At 38.5% G+C, this 11,402-nt stretch overlaps 1 long non-coding RNA gene across 1 annotated transcript; it reads right to left on the reverse strand.

Moving 5' to 3' along the window:
• Positions 1-3,186: 3,186 nt before the first annotated feature.
• Positions 3,187-11,320, reverse strand: LOC113945412. The gene is made up of 3 exons (XR_003527076.1): positions 11,210-11,320; positions 10,063-10,210; positions 3,187-4,509 (listed from the first exon to the last, which is right to left on the reverse strand). It is a non-coding gene; the product is annotated as an uncharacterized LOC113945412 (long non-coding RNA).
• Positions 11,321-11,402: the final 82 nt, after the last annotated feature.

Consider the following 11,402-nt stretch of genomic DNA (forward strand, 5'->3'; position numbering starts at 1 on the left):
TAATAATAATAATAATAATAATAATAATAATAATAATAATAATAATATAGATGGGGGGACATAAAACCCAAGAGAAACAAGTAATGTGCAGTATAATTGCTTACCACTCACTGACAGATGCTCAGCTAGTCCCTGAGCTCCAATCAGCCCCTCCCAGCCAACTCCTCCCAGTTTATATATGGGGCATGACATCCTGTAGTATGAAATATTCCCTCGGTCAGCTCAGGTCACCCATCCTGACTGTGCTCCCCCTGCCCTCAGCTTCTTGTGCAGCTCCTCACTGGCAGAGCATGAGACACTGAAAAGTCCTTGACTTAAGGGAAGCACTACTTAGCAACAACCAAAACATCAGTGTGTTATCTCATAATTCTCATACGGAATTCAAAACACAGTACTGGACTCAGAAAAAACCAAACTCTTTCCCAGCAAAAACCAGGACAACAGGCTATCATACAAACAGACTATGCTAGATTTAGCATAGTCTCATCTTATTCCCACCTACCACACAAAGTGGGAGTAAGTATGGTTTCCTAATTCTAGAGCCACTGAAAAAGTGGGTTGAGTTTGTTCCAGTAAAGAAAGCTACAGCCAAGTGTACCACACTGCATATTTTATTATATATATACCACAATGTAATATACCACATTGTATATTTCAGATGGGATTTAAACCAATAGATTGATTTGAAACAAGGAATATTTATTCCGGGGCAAATAATCAGGGAATTATGTGGGAGCCTGCGAAGAAAAGAAAGGCTCCACATTGTTTGAAACTTGCAGTTCAAGGTAAATTGAATGACCTGATGGGACTACAAAAATAGCACTAAGCCAAATGGTGAAAAATTATGGAAAAGTTTGGGATATCACATCACCTTGTCATTGTAATGGCCTGTGAGCCACAACAGCTTCTCACAACTCATATGATTTTGAGCTATGCCTGGAAGTAAAATGATTGCCTAATGTTTTAACTGAAGAATGTATACAGACCCTATCTAAACACATGGAAAGTGTTTAATGACGTTATAGCAACTCAGATGGGAAGGAATGCTCAATGCACGAATACGCAAACAAGAATAAACCAGTACTCTGAAGAATGACAAGGAGGAAGGAGAGTTTGTTCCATGCAAATTTATGGTCTAAACTATAAATAGGATGGACCAGATCTAATTATAAACAAAGCAGGACCTTATATAAATGAAGAAAAACTCATGAATGGAAAAATGTCTAAATAGTTCCAGTTTCAATTTTAATTATGGAAAGGTAAATAAGTCAACAAAAAGCAAGAATTTTATGTTATAGATGTTGTTATTACAATTTAAGAGTCAGTAAGGGAAGTCAGAGCAGAACTATTGCTAGCAGAAAGGCTTTTAAAAGAAGCAGCATAAATTAATTATTAGGTTTTGTCTGAGTGAAGTTTTCATGTGTTTATTAATAATTACGTTAGGTTCAAATTTGTGAATATTTGCTTACATAAAAAGGCAGTAGTAAGCATCCTGCTTTTTGTTGATAATAGACCCTACCTCCAGTAGCAATGGAAAACTCTTTTGTACCACAGATCATAAAAATGTAAGATAAATGTCTCCACTGCTTTAAAATTGTGGGAAACAAGTATGAGGGCTAAACAATAGCATCTATGTTCCATGGTGCCAAAAATAATTTTATGATTTTAACAAAAGTCTCTGATTTAAAGGGCTCTCTGGGGGCTTGAAGCACATACAAATTAACCTTGGATATTTTATTTCTACCTACTTGGCTAAAAATCAAAAGAATGTACAGCAATTGTGATGGAACTTGGACAACCATACCAATTGATATATGAGCAGAGAACAGCAGAGATGTTTAAACAAAGTGTTAAAATCAGAAGCGAAGTAGAAAGCGAAACAATCAACAAAAAAGAGAGGTCAAACATTTAGTTCACGGAGTTTTACTGTTCGTGCGGTTAACCAAAGTTTCCAGAGAAAATTTACCATTTTGGGTATACAAATACAAATACTACTTTGTAGCAACAAAGTAATAGAGTGCTTATTGCTGTGAAGAAAGTTTTACTTTGACTTTTCTAAGACTGAACAGATATGCTGCTTTTATTAAAAGGTTATTTGTAACATTGATCCAGAAATGGATTCCATGTGATTGAGTCCAACATACCAAGAGGGTTGGATATAATTTTAAGGGAGTAGAAGTTGTAACTGGAATTTTAGATACCACTTCTCTAAAAGCTTTAAGTAGTAAGTGATCAAAACTGGGGCATATTATATTCAACATAAAAACCCCATGAAATAAAACTATGTATAAGTAAATATTTGAATGTTATTTACACAATATATTTTTATTAAATGAGATTGTACAATGTCATATGGGAATCAAAAAATGAGTAGAAATAGTAAAAATATTGGTTTTACAGAAAGAAAAGTACTGGAACTCAAAAGTGCTACTAACATTGTTAAACTACCAGTAACAGTAGATTCTGCAAGCAGTGATCACGGGGACACAATTTATAGGACAGTCAGAGTGTAGGATGGCCAAAGTTTCAACCACTGAAATGGGATAGAGATGTGATTTTAGAAGAAATGAAGGCCAAGATGCTATACAGAAGGTGGCATAGAGATGATTGTAAAACAGCACATGCACAACCCACATTGCTATTGCCTGAAGACATGTATCAGTCACTGCACAGGAGCTAAGGGGCACTACTCATGGTGTATTAACAGATTCAGAAATGTGATCATAGTCACTGAGTCCTGTCACAGAGGAATGCTGTCCAGAGAAGCCCCCACTATGGGAACAGAGCATTGCTCCTATGATAGCAGTAGCTACTTGTGTGTGGACCTAAATAGTTAATGATTCTAGGACCTATGACACCAGATACAGATACATGTTATTGTTTCTCTGTATTTATTTCAATATAAATCACCATAAAACTGTGCTCTGTGTGGAGAAACAGGTATGCAAGATTTCTCAGCTATATAATTTAGGATAGACATTTGTAATGTTCGCCTATACCAACAGAATTATAATATCCAGAACATCACCAGCCTGGGGCTAATTTGAAATCTTTATGACAAAAACATTAAGGAATCATGGAAAAGAGAGCAAACAGATAAAAAAATTTAATTAATAGACAGCAAGCAGTGAGAAGACATAGTACTTTGGAGACTCAACAGCCACTTAGACCAGGAAAGGATGAAGAAACACTGTTACAAGAATTACGTGTTCTTTTAACCGTAAATCATTACCTGTGTATTAAGTAGTTGTCTTTTTATTACAGGTTGCAATATACCTTGTAATGTATGACAGAAGACCTGGGGCTATCTGGAGCTACACAACTGCAAAAGAACTGTATTTTGCAAGAAAATCATGAGACAAGACTGGAACAAGGTGACACTCCACCTTCCTGCTCTGAGGCAGTACTTAGCCTTGAGCCAGCAGAGCTTGAGACTGTGGGTTTGGAATCACAGAGTCACAGTATGGTTCAGGTGGGAAGGGACCACTGGAGGTCATCTAGTCCAACCTCTCTGTTCAAGCAGGGTCCCCTAGAGCATATTACTCAGGAGTGTGTCCAGATGGCTTCTGAATATCTCCAGGGAAGGAGATATTCCCACAATCTCTGGGAAATCTGTTTCAATGCTCAGTCAGTCTCACAATAAAGAAGTTCTTCATGTTCAGGTGGAACTTGTGCATTAGTTTCTGCCCATTGCCTCTTGTTGTTTGGCACCACTGGGAAGAGTCTGGCTCCATCCTCTTGACACCTTCCCTTCAGATACTTATAGACATCAGTGAGGTCCCCTCTTAGTTTTCTCTTCTAAGGCTGAATAGGCCCAGCTCCCTCAGCCTTTCCTCATAAGAGAGATACTCCTGTCCCTTAATAATTTTCATAGCGGCTGCTGGACCTCTACCAGGAGCTTTGTGTCTCTTTTGTCCTGAGGAGCCCAGAACTGCACGCAGCACTACAGATGTGGCTCCACTAGGGCTGAGTAAAGGAGCAGGATCACCTCTGTTGACCTACTGGCAATGCTCTTCCTAATGCACCTTGGAACACCATTGGCCTTCTTGCTCACAAGGGCACACTGCTGGCTCATGGACAGCTTGTTGCCTGCCAGGATCCCCAGGTTCTTTTCTGCAAAGTTGTTTTCCAGCAGGTCAGCCCCCAGCCTGTCCTGGTACACGGGGTTATTCTTCTCCGGGTGCAAGACCCTGCATTTGCCTTTGTGAAATTTCAAAATGTTCTGCTCTGCCAATCCCTCCAGCCTGTCAGGGTCTTCTGAAGGGCTGCAGAGCTTTTGGGGGGATGGGTCCTTCCAGTTATTATCATCAGTAAACTCACTGAGGAGGCATCTACCTCTTCATCCCTGCAACTGTGCCACTGATCACAACCCTGTGAGGTTGCCATTCAGTCAGTTCTCAATCCACCTCACTGTACACTCATCCAGGCCATTCTTCCAGAGTTTGCAAGGCACAGGGAATTGAGTTGCCATCCCATCACTGACAAGAGGCTTACCAAGGCAGAAGACTTCTATGAGTAAGAGTATATTAAGCATGATATAATCAGTATTTGCTTGCCTTGAATCCAGACATAAATACACTAAAGCAGCAAACCCAGCAATAATGAACTAGCATTTTGTAACACAACTAATCATATGAATATATTATATATGGAACCAAAAAGAGACAGACGCTTGGGGTATATTTTCACAAAAGGGATACAGAAAAATATCATCAAGTAATAAATCTAGAAAATAAGAACTAAGGATCCAGAATAAGCAAGAAAGAAGTCTGGCAAAATCAGAACAAGTTCTAGTCCTATAAAAAAGAAAGAAGTTAAACTATTGATAGCAGAAAATATCCTCTGCTTGTTTTGATTGGGAAGGGGTGAAGAACACTAAAACATCAAGGATGAGCAAGGAAGAATGGGGAGAAAAACCATCCACTTTAGTTCTATCCTTACCGAAGAGCTCTCAAATCTGACCACCCCAACATCAGAAATTCAGGCTCTTGAGAACCACCACAATAATTACCACAGCAGACACATAGTTGCAAAAAGGGGTCTACTGTCCTGGATGTGTAGGAAGATAACACATCAAGGTTTGAATTGCACACCTGTGAAAAACAAAGGACCTTAACTTATATTTTTACCTTCTATTATCTGATCAAATGAGGCCACCAAGTGGCAATGTAAATATTTTAAGTCACAAAAGAAAAGTGTAATAACTCCTAATAACATAACTTTCAAATATGCAAAAAGACTAATGAAGAGAGATGAACATGGATTAAATTTTATGTGCCATGACATAGAGCAGTAATCTCATTTATGGTTCACAAGCATAGGTTTCAAAAACTGTCTTCCAGTGTTCAAGTCATGATGCCTTCAAATATTGTTTTCCTATTCATTTCAGGCAAGCAACCTCAAACTGACTTGCAACAAGTTTTAAACCTCACAGATTGAAATTTACACCCTTCCAGTCCTAAATCACAAACATGCTTCATATTTCAGTGGCTTTTTTTTTGGCCAGTTCTACTATGATGATGTCATTTGTAAAATTCAGCTTTTGTTCTTATCCACCTTCTGTTCATGCCTGTCACTCAAGTGTGCTCTAAAGAGGCATATAGTACTGTGCTTTCCTCAACTGCTTTCACTCCTTCCACAGAATTAAGTATCAGCAGGATGGAAAAAAAGAAGGTGGGTGGAATTCCATTTTCTAAAACACCCTCAAACATTTCTTTTAAAGTCTCCTTTACAGATTTTTTAAGACATAAGGATAAGTAATAATGCCAAAGTGCAAGATATAAATAATCGGACTAATTTACCCAATCTGATAATTCATGTAGGAAACAGGATTTGCAAAAATACAACCAGAATTTCAAATGATACCTACCATGTTTCAGTACAAAGATATTGATAAATCAAATATACATAGATATACAGATATGCTAATAAAAAAAAGCACAACAAAGCAAAAAAAAAAACAAAAACAACAAAAATGCCCAAATAATTTCACACCACAAACTTTTAAAACAGCAAGCATGTATGCCTCTTACATATACACAGAGCTAAGCAACTGACTGAAATTCATGAGATGGGCTCCAAATTATCTGAAAGTACAATAGTGAAATATATTACATTTCATACTATATGCGCTATAATCAATTTCTGTTTTGCTCCTAACTGAGGGAGTTTTATGTGATATCTTCATATCAAGTTCATTTTCTCCTACTCTAAATCACAATACAGTGTTAACTTCTTGTGGATTAACCCTGGCCAGCAGTTAAGGCCCACACAGCCACTCATTTACTTTTGCCTGGTGGCATGGGAGAGAGAATTGTAAGGTCAAAAGCAAGAAAAATTGTGGGCTGAGTTAAAGACAGTTTAAAAAGTGAAGTAAAGCAGTGCATGTAAGCAAAGCAGAATAAGGAATTCATTCACTTATTCCCATCAATAGTCAGATTTTTAGCCATTTCCAGGAAAGTGAGGCTTCATCATTCATAACAGTTACTTGGGAAGAGAAATGCTGTAACCTCAAATGTCCCCGCTTCTTCCTTCTCTGACTGAGTTTTTACCACTGGACACAATGCCATATGGTATGGGATATCCCTTGGGTCAGTTGGAGTCAGGTGTGTGGGCTATGTTCTGTGGAGGTCAATAAAGCTAAGTTGATCCCAGGGAGGCAAGAAACTGGAATCCTTTATTCGTACAAAAATGGTATTTTTATGGGTCTGGGGTACTACACGTTCACGGCGGGGTTGGCATATTTATCGGAGGGTCAGCTTATTACAATTGGGGGCTTTACAGAGATGAGGTAAAAGGCAAAAACCCAGGTTTACAAATTTTGGGATCTTAACACTTACATCATAGGGGAAAACCCATTTTATCTTAGGGGAATTACATGAGGGGAATAGGTATTCAAGTTTACAGAATGTACAGGATTCAGGTAACACAAAGAGAGAGATAGAACACAATAGGTCTTCTGCAGATGTTTGATAATATCAGGATATGGTCTCTCTGGCTTGGACAGGGCAATCCACACTGGTGATGTCCCATGTGCTTCTTAAACTGAGTTTTTTTCCTCAGCTCTCGTAGCCCAAAGTCTTTTGCTGAGACCGCTCAAATTCCTTTCTGCAGATATACGAATTCGGGATCCAGCAGTGTTCTCTCACAGCTTCTTGTGCAGCCACAGCCTCCTCACTAGCTGGGAAGTGCAAGAAGCAGAGATAGCTTTAACTCTGTATAAACACTGTTCAGCACCAGTTAAAATATTGGTGTGTTACCAGCACTGTTTTGGTAAGTAATCCAAAATGCAGCACCACACTTGCTGCTATAAAGAAAATTACTTGTCCCTGCCAGACTCAGTACACAACTTGTAGAGTAAGTTTCAAGTGGAACTAAACCTTGCAAATATTTAATTTGTTCAGAATTGAGGTTTTAAAGTTGCAAACTGTACTGAGTCAAACTCACTAAGAATGCAATAAAATGTTTGACTTTTAGATTTTATTTTCCAATGTGCTTATGTCTTCAGAAAATAATTCAAGCGAATGAATTATGTCAAATTTGATAGGGGAGCACTTTTTAGATCAACAATATCCTTACTGGAGTTTTTGCACTTGTGTTTAAAAATCATCTTATTATTGACTGAAAGCCAGTAAGTCTGGAGAAGCACTTCTGAGTCTTTTGTTCTTTGAGATACAGCAAATTTCATACAGGCATTGCTTCTGTAGATCCAAATGTATTTTGTTCATTTAATATTCCTCATTGCCACTATACCAGTCAAAGCTGTTCTATTTATTCACATAGTGAGACTTCAAATTCCTACTCCAGCAATATTGTTTCTGACTATTGTAAGTAATGCATTCCAGTTTCACAAGGTTGAAATATAACAGGAGTTAGTTCCCAGTAGGTTTGGTTTTGTGGGAGTTTTTTGTATACTTTTTTAGAATTCACTCATTACCCATGCCCATGCCTTCTTTATGGACTTTCTTTAGTGAAGCCACGTACTCTGGCAAACACAACTATTAGTATCTTATTAATGCTTTAAAGCTAAAAAGCTTGTTATAGGTAACTGGTGGAAGTCTGTGCAACAACTCACATGTACCATTGACATGGTACATTTACATTATGCATTCTGTATTCAGAAACTTGAGAACCGAAAGTACTTTTTCTTATGAAATTAATTATAGGAATAATTCTAGAATGCAACTATCAAATGTGAGTCAAAATAGTTGTGCTGATTTTGACTGTGGTAGAGTTTATTTTCTTCATAGTAGCTAGTATGGGGCTGTGTTTTGGATTTGTGCTAAAAACAGTATTGATAACCAGAGATTTTTTTAGTTTTTGCTGAGCAGTGCTTGCACAAAGTCGAGATCTTTTCTGCTTCTCACAATGGCCAGCCATTGTGGGCTTGGGGTGCACAAGAAGTTGGAAAGAGACACAGCTAAGACAGTTGACCCCAAGTGACTGAAGGCATGTCTCAAACCATATGGTATCATGCCCAACATGTAAAACTGGGGGAAAAAGAAGGAGGGGATGTTCGGAGCGGTGGTGTTTGTCTTTCCAAGTCCATTACATGATGGAGTCCTGCTTTCCTGCTGAACACCTGCCTGCCTATGTGGTGAACAAATTCCTTGTTTTGCCTAGTTTGCATGTGCAACTTTTGTTTTACTTATTAAAATGTCTATCACAACCCATGAGTTTTCTCACTTTTACTCTTACGTTTCTCTTTTCCACCTGACTGGGGAAGAGTAAGCAAGTGGCTGCCTGAGAATTAGTTGCCAGCTGAGGTTAAACCACAGCAACAGTTTAGGCAGGAAGTGACCAATGGGAGTAATTTTTCTACCTGCTCACAGCAGGATCAACTTTGAAGTTAGGACATTCTGATTCTTCATTCAGTTAAGTTTTGAGTATCTCCAGGAAAAACATCATTCAGCTGCTCTAAGCAATCCATTCCAGCGCTTTAATGTCCTTGCTGTAAATTTTTCACATCTATCCCTTATTGCTGCACATGACAATTGCCCCTTGTCTGTTTGCTATGCGCTCCTCAGAAGAGCCTGTTTCCTCTATTCTCCCATTAGCTAGTTGAAGGCAATGAGATTTTCCCTGAGTCTATTTTCTTACAGGCATTAAAAATTCAGGAGTTAATACAGTAAATTTCCTGACAAATTTATTGAGCTTTCCAAGGCAGTTGATGATATTCAAATTATTATTTTTTTCTTCTTTTGAAGTCTTCCAGAACCTTTTTACATTTTCTGCTTGGATAAAGCAGTAGTAGAAGATAAATTATATTTGAAAGAAAGCAATGATTTTTTAAAAAATCCATTTACTTGAGGACTAAAACCTATCAATATTGAAACCTAAAGCTTGGCCCAAACAGATAAGCCTGATTTGATCTTAAATCTCTTTCAAGAACAAATATAAAAAGTTGCAGTTTCTGGGAAAAAGGCAGAGGAGAAGAACAGAGAAGATACTTTTGGTTTTGATATATGCGCAAATAGTTTTCCTGTTGTTTGTTGGGTTTTTTTTAGGGTTTTCTTTGGTAAAGTATCAGTGATTATCCAGTATGTTTATCATCAGTTCAAGAACAACAGACCTTCCAGCTGAAATTGCTCATCTGCAGAGATTAAATCTACTTCAGCCTCAGCTTGAACTTAATCGAAAGATCATTCAAGCTGCACGAATCTCTTAACAGAAGCTACAGATACAATGGGCCTCAAAAAAGACTCCGAGAAGCAGAAAGAAACCTGAAGGCAGGCTCTTCACTTCTGAGAAGCAACAAGTAATGCATTTCCCCTTGATAGTCTGAAAGAAAAAGCAAAAAACAACAGATAGTTTCAATCTTGTACTAGTAGAGCCATTTAAAAAAAAAAAGTGCTACTCTCAATTTCAATGTAGGAAGAATTTCCTCCTTCAGGTTTATCTGTGCCCCCATTTCTTTTATGATGTTTCTGGACATGGGAGGAAGAGAGGCTGGGAATAGAATGATGAACTACCTTATAGTGAATTTGAATAATATGCTTGGGAAAATATCCACCCAAGCAAAGATGAAGCTTTACCTTAGGGAAGGTAGAACAGTTTACTTACCATTTGATATCCAGGTCAATGAACATAAAGATTAGTTCAAACTTATTCAACTCCATATCAAGTAGGGTAAGAATATAGCATATCAAGTAATATATGATGAACTTGGAAGGTTTGGTGTTGACACTTGAATCTATTTAGGAAATATCTTCTGATGAAAAAAGTTTATATGTTACTACATTTGAAAAAAATGGTCATCCATGTGCTAATCTACTTTTGAAAGTTCCTATGTCAACACAACTTCTCATCATGTAAAGAAACTGGCAGTCAGTAACTGGACACAGTTCTTGTTTGACAGAATCTCTTAGAAATAGAAAATCTACAGGTGATATCCTCAAAAAAAACATAATTCAGGGGGGATTTGCATGTCAATAAATAGATTTTTTCATATTTTTATATTATATATATTAATAGGAATTGATAGGTTGGAATTTAATAGACTTTGTAGGAATATCATGTGCATAACACAGTAGAATAAAGAGTTGTGACAAAATTTATTTCACCATTCATCCTTGTTGCAAATAAATTATTTTCTTAAGCAGAAACAAAATTTCTTCCCATAAAGGAAGCACACCAAATCAATCCATACAGCTTCACACCTCCCCAGCTATCCTGCCAAATCTACTCCTTCACAGCCACAAAATGCAATTAGATTACTGCTAGGTTTTCTTCAGAATTGTATCATCCTGTCTTCCAGTGACAGGAACTTCATGCCATTCTGCATCTCATGTAGAACTTGACACCAAGGCAAAGCCAGAGCTCTTCCAAGCATGCTCAGAAGTCATAACTTTGTTCAGAGCTTTACTTTGGTGTCAGAGTGCATTCCCATTTCATGCCCATATTCCTACAACTATGGCCTCTAAAGCTTACATATCCCATTAGGCATTGTCAGGCATTGGAATGGACTGTCCAGGGAGATGGTGGAGTCACTATCCCTGCAGTGTTCAAAAAGCTCTTAGTGCTACAGTCTAATTGACAAGGTGGCGTTTGGTCAAAGGTTGCACTCGATGGAGGTCTTTTCAAACCTTAATGATTCTGCACTTCTATGATTCTAATTAATGACTGACAGCACTTTTAACTTCGCAAGCTACAACGGGGAAGTTCACACATCTTAGACAGCCACCCGCTAGAAGGAGGAGAAACTGATAACCATTAAAAGAAGACCACGATTTCACGGACGTTTAGAGGGCTGCAGGGCTCGCTGAGGGTCCTGAAGGACGGCCGCCCCCACCGCCCTCCCGCCGCCTCAGGTGCGGCCCCCCGCCCGCTCCCGCTCCCGCTCCCCGCTGCAGCGCCCCCCGGCGGCAGCGGCGGCGGCGGCGGCGCGCCCCCCCCCGCAGTGG

The sequence above is a fragment of the Corapipo altera genome, unplaced genomic scaffold (genome assembly GCF_003945725.1).
Source record: "Corapipo altera isolate COAL_440 unplaced genomic scaffold, ASM394572v1 44, whole genome shotgun sequence".
NCBI classification, from domain to species: Eukaryota; Metazoa; Chordata; class Aves; order Passeriformes; family Pipridae; genus Corapipo; species Corapipo altera.